At 59.2% G+C, this 5,959-nt stretch overlaps 1 long non-coding RNA gene across 1 annotated transcript; it reads right to left on the bottom strand.

The window, feature by feature from the left end:
• Positions 1–1,376: 1,376 nt before the first annotated feature.
• LOC140596187 (uncharacterized) lies at positions 1,377–4,393 on the bottom strand. Its single transcript, XR_011998208.1, has 3 exons — positions 4,192–4,393; positions 3,464–3,710; positions 1,377–1,934 (listed from the first exon to the last, which is right to left on the bottom strand). It is a non-coding gene; the product is annotated as an uncharacterized lncRNA (long non-coding RNA).
• Positions 4,394–5,959: the final 1,566 nt, after the last annotated feature.

The raw sequence follows: 5,959 nt of genomic DNA, 5'->3' as shown, positions 1-5,959 counted from the left end.
AAGCTTACAAATGCTTGCTCACCGGTGGACGCGTGTGCGCACACACACACAGACGACCTAGCAGCAGAATAACAATTCCAAATTCAGAAGCTGGCACATAATTCTGGTTCCTACACAGGAAGAAGTCAGGGCACCTAACGAAGTTACTTGGAAGAAGTTGACAACAGCCTCAAGGTCTCCACGTGACGAAAGTCAAGAGGCTTAATCCTTGCAAGGGTGTTGCTCCCACAAACTCCCCTCTGCCTCCCCGACCACCTTTGTCCCACACACAAGGTTTGGGTACAAGGTCAGCAAGTTTAGGATTTTGTGCCGCTGGCCAAGAGCAGACCACAGACTGCAAGTCTGGAGCACCAGCGCTGGAAAGCAGAATGTTTGGGCACACGGTTTGCCCTCCCTCGGTACCCCGGGATCCCCTTTCATGGGTGCCTGCCTCCACAGCCGCACGCCCCCATGCAGACCCCGAAGGTCCCCCTAACTTAGTGGCTGCTGGCCTTTCTCAAATGAGGTGTGATCTCTCATAGAGCTATCCTCCTGCCCAGGACGTCACTGAAAACTGGCTCCTGTGCCTGGCTGTGCCCACCGAAGTCCCCAGCCCCACTGCAGCGAGCCCCAAGGAAGCGATGCACCAAGTGGCCTGTCCCAAGGAAGCAATGCACTGAGCCACGTGCCCCAAGGAAGCAATGCACCGAGCCATACACCCCAAGGAAGCAATGCACCAAGCGGCCCGCCCCAAGGAAGTGATGCACCTATAGGCGCACCCCAAGAAAGCGATGCACCCACACGTCTCCTCTGTGGAGCAACGGGCCCTCTGAGAAGCAGGAGCAGCGATGGCTTCATGCTTTTTTTTTTTTTAATTTTTATTTATTTATGATAGTCACACAGAGAGAGAGAGAGGCAGAGACATAGGCAGAGGGAGAAGCAGCTCCATGCACCGGGAGCCCGATGTGGGACTCGATCCCAGGTCTCCAGGATCGCGCCCTGGGCCAAAGGCAGGCGCTAAACCGCTGCGCCACCCAGGGATCCCCGGCTTCATGCTCTTTAGGCCAAAAGCCCCTGCCAGGCCAGTTCGCACAGCAAAGCAGAGGGGCTGCAGTTGGAGACAGGGTGGGAGATGCCCCCCAGTAACCCCGCTGACCCCCTTGGCAAGCCCGGTTAACAGATGCTGGGCCAAGGGCACCTGGGTGGCTCAGCTGCTGAGCGTCTGCCTTCCACTCAGGTCGTGGTCCTGGGGTCCTGGGATTGAGTCCTGTGTCGGGCTCCCTGGTCAGTGGGGAGTCTCCTTCCCCACCCCTCCATCTGCCCCACTCCCCTGCTCATTCTCTCTCTCTCTCTCTGTCTCAAATAAATAAATAAAATCTTTAAAAATAAATAAAACACCATTTTTAAAACTCGAAATGTGATATGAGAATTTTATAGGCACCTGACATCCTATGGGAGTACGTTGCATAGGACGGGAAGGCCCCCCACCTTCCCCTCCAAAGCCGAGGCCTTGAGATAAAGCAGTAGTTGCATGACCAACCGTGGCAGCCCGGGGGCCTGGTGACAGCGGGCCAGGGAAGGTGGCACCGGCCTCGCCCCCGGGTGCTGGCCCATGACATGGCTCCCGAAACCCAGGGGTTCGTGAATTCGAACCCTTGCTCTTCTCAGCTCCTGCCACCTTCCCAAAATAAAGGCTTAACCCCCAGCTGACCTCACAGGGCTGGGCACAAAGCCTTACAAGATTCAGACACCTCCCAACCCAATGATGACAGAGGTCCCCTTGGCGGGCCAGACAGTCAGGGGCGGGTCGTGGTCATCGGGGCTTCTGAACCACGGAGGCTCTGATTTCTCTTCAAGGAGCTTTCAGTCTAGCAGGACTGGCAAGAAGCAGCAAGTCTGGCGTCACAGGCTTGTACGGACTGCTTGAATGCCTCTGGTGATGGGGAGCTCTCTCCCTAGATTTGGGAGTAGGTTCTGATCATTAGGAAGTCCTCCCTCAGGGGGAGCCCGGGACCCCCCTCCACTGCCCCACACACACCCCTTGGGGCCCCAGCTGGGCTCCCCAGGTATGGAAGCATCAGTGGATGCGGGGATTCCCTGCTCCCCACGCCGAACCCAGATGATTCACCACGTGAAACGTTCATGTCTGGCCTCAGAGAGGCCTGCAAGCACTGCGAGAGCTCCGTGCCTTCAGGTTGGACATTGGCTCCTCTACTGGCTAGACCTTCCCTCAGGCACAGCTCGGCCAAGTGTTTCATCTCCTCCCATGTCCTGTTTGCCGACCAGGGGAAGCCGCGGGCTCTGCCGCCAGACAATACATCAAAGGCAGCTTCGTTTCAAAGTGGGGGCTGCCTTGTGACTCTTCCAGAACAAATTCGACCTGGCATCCCAGAAGGAAACCCCAGCCCACGGGCCCCCTCTCGCTCCCTGAGACCTTGTCACTGAACTCGGGGCTGCTCTGCGCACCCGGCCTCTGTCAGATGCTCTTTCGGGACAATCTGGGTACATAGGGCGTCTCTCCTCCTTCCCAGACCTGCAGCTGAACGCAAGCATCCCCTGAGCTGCTCGGCTGAGGGGCCCCCGCAGCCTGGCCCAGCGCCGCCCCTGCAGTGCAGCGTGGGGAGTGGAAGGCTGAGGCGTCTCCTGGCAGGACGGCCAGGGGGTGGGGGGACGAGGACCAGCTAGCATCCGTCCAGCAGCACCTCTGCCTTTGTCGTTCTTGACACGAGCCAAGTGGTTGCTGCAGAAGCGCAGGCTCATCCGGAAAGGGGGGAGGTCCTGGGGGCAGGGTGTGCAACCAGAGCAGAGCCCAGGGAGGAGACAAGAAGCTGGCTGGGGCGGGGGGTGGGCACCCACATTGGGGATGCTGCTCTGCTGGAACCCAGAAAGCACACACACACACACACACACATGCACACACACACACACCCCAGGAGGCCTGCGATGGTGCCTGGGGCGAGGAGGGCACTCTGGACCCCACTGCACCTTGCCCGCTGCATGCCTCCTCTTCGTGGGACCCCAGAGAAGCCTGGAGCCGCTAGCGCCAGGGCAGGGGGGTGGCCCGGGAGCCGGGAGGGCAGCTGCAGAGCTGAGCCCCACTCCTACGTGTCTGGTCTGGAAACCTCTGCTCTCCGCACGGTACCTCCCCATGGCCGGCGCCCAAGCCTCCTGCGGTGTGGGAGGGACGCTGCGCACTCTGGCACCTCCGTAGGAGGGGGCTCTTGGCCAAAAATGAGGGAAGGTGACCGTCTCCATCAGGACGCGGACGGGAGAGCGGCCACCTCGAGCGCTGCCTGTCTGTGCAGGACCCTCTCCTTAGGGCTCCTGAGGGCCACGGCCTCCCCCGGGGCTGCCCCTCATCTCTGAAGGCCCAGCAGCCGGAGGGGCAGAGTGTGGGCACGAAGCACACGCTCCAAAATCCTTCCTGCACTGGCTCCAAATCGAGGAGCCCCCTGCGCGGGCACAGCTCCAGCACTTTCCGTACCGTGGCATCGTCCTTTAGCAGCGACAAGGGCATCCCGCCTGAAATCCCCAAGATGATCGCACGCTTCGGTGTCCCCGGGCCGGAGAAAGAACAGACGAGACGGTCGCCAGTCCCGTCCGGGCGCTCCTTGCAAGGGGGGCGCGTCTTACAGCCGTGACTCAGCCTCATGTGGGTGCCCCCCGTGTTTCTCCAGGCGTCCTGGCATCTCGGGGGGTCTTCCTTCCACAGGCAAATGCCCCAGCGCCTCCTTAACAAATTGAGAATAACGGGTGGGCAACTATTGCCGCGCGTGGACCCTCCACGCAGTGAGGACCGCTGTGGCCTGTGAGCCGCGCCCCACAGGGGAGGGAGGGTCTGGGCACAGCCCGCCTCTTGCCCCCCTCCGCCAACCTGGACCGTATAAACATCCAACCAAATCGTTCCGCGTGGGAATTTCAAGTATGAAAGATGCCATCCCCCTCGGAAGAAAAACCGTATTAGCCTTGATCTCGCATTCATGCCTCTGCCCTGCAGACCCCAGCACACGGCCTTCCTACACACGCACATACACCCCGTCTGGAGACAGCGCCCCAAGTCCTCCCAGGGCGGAAACCGCGAAGGAATGTGACGTCTAAATAGTGTCAAATGAACCACAAAAAAATAATAATAATAAATAGATAGATAGATAGATAGATAGATAGATAGATAGATAGAGTCAAGTGTTGTCTGAGCACCTCTCTAAAGCACACCTTTCCCAGTGGCTGGAGACGGTCCAGGCGGCTCAGCCCAGGCAGGCACACGCGTCCATGGCTATCTTGTCCTCGCACCAGCTTCTGAATTAACTGCAGTCTTGGAGGGGGGAAAAATGCGAGGAATTGCTAACTATAAACAATGACACGTACCCAGAGGTAACGGGCAGGGCTTCACGGCGTTGGCCATGCTTCCTTCTAAAATTGCATCTGGTGTTCTGTGCAGCACTCTGGCTCAGCCACCCCAGGCTCCCGCCTGAAATAGATGCGAGGCTTTGCCTCTTTCTCTTTGTTTTTGGTTTTTTTTTTTTTTTTAAGATTTTATTTATTTTTTCATGAGAGAGAGAGAGAGAGAGAAAGGCAGAGACACAGGCAGAGGGAGAAGCAGGCTCCATGCAGGGAGCCCGATGCGGGACTCAATCTCAGGACCCCGGGGTCACGACCTGGGCCGAAGGCAGGCACTAAACCACTGAGCCCCCCAGGGATCCCCTGCCTCTTTCTCTTGATGCCCCTGGCTCTGTCTCCCGACGGTGCGTGCCACACAGGAAGAGGTCCACGCAGGGGTCAGGGTGTGACCACGGCGTCAGGGAGCTATGGATTGTTCTCATCCAGAGAATCTTTGAAAGCAAGTCCAAAATGATCCCTCAGGGATTTAGATGCCTTAACACAAAGGTCGTGTATTTGTTTAATTTAAAACGGCCTTGCGGGTCGAGGGATCAGTTGAGGAGGACAATGAAGAGCCGGCTCCTCGTCCCAGGTGGCTCAGGCAGCGGGTCCTACAGGGGAAGGGCCAGTCACCCCGGCCCGGGCTCCGCTGGGGGCGAGTTACTGAACACCCAGAGCTCTGGTTCTCTCACCTGTAGAACGGGGAGAGGAGCTCCTGGTCCAGACGGGGAGGTACACCAGGGGCCTGGCCAGGCAAGCTCTGTGAAGGTGCATGACCACTGTCTTCTGGGGCATCGTGCCCCAGGCCACCATGCAGCACAGCAACGCAGGTGGCGCGGTCCTTGAATCCAGGGGAGCGCAGGGCCGGAGACTCTCCTCTGGGCGGGGGTCAGGGCAAGATAGACCCAGGAGGAAGGTGCTCACGGAGGAAAACGTGCAGCGGTCACTACTGTTTGAAAGGTCTGCTCAAGAGCCTGGAGACGAACGTCCTAACCCACGACCTCACCCTTCCTGAGGCTCGGTGGATTCCAGTCTGGGCCACATTGGACCGACCACCTTCTTGCCAAGGGCAGGGTTCGGGCTGTCTGCTTCCATCCTACCGGCCTGCCAGCCCATCCTGGACACCGCATCCCAGCGGGTGACTCCTGGTGGGAGGGAGGTGCTCGTGGTGCTCCCAGGGTGAGGCTACAGGGTGTCTTCAGGGCCCGAGAGCAAGACGCCTTCCAGCACAGACGACCACCACATTTCCTACCGGGCAAGGGAGACCGGGAAGGGCCGAGCGCGGGCGCGGGGGCCACAGGCCACGTCCTGTGGTCAGAATTCATTGGACACATCCCTCCCTGCCCCCTGGCTGCCCGGCCCGCACCCGGGAGAGAATTCGAGCAGACCCTTCGCAGAGCTCCAACCGCTGTATCAATCCAAAGAAGACTTAGCCGAGGGTCATGGTCCACGGGGGTCTGCAGGGATCAGATGGAGGCTACGTGGGATGACTCCTGAATGTCAGTTGACGCGGACAGTGTGCCCAGGGAAAGGGGTGAGAATCAACGAGGAGCCCAGGCCTCGGGTTCTCGGAGAACATTGCTCACATCTCTTGCAACGAGTC

Source organism: Vulpes vulpes, chromosome 2 (genome assembly GCF_048418805.1).
Source record: "Vulpes vulpes isolate BD-2025 chromosome 2, VulVul3, whole genome shotgun sequence".
Lineage (NCBI taxonomy): Eukaryota > Metazoa > Chordata > Mammalia > Carnivora > Canidae > Vulpes > Vulpes vulpes.
Note: the sequence above shows the minus strand (reverse complement) of the source record. Positions and strands in the feature narration are given on the sequence as shown.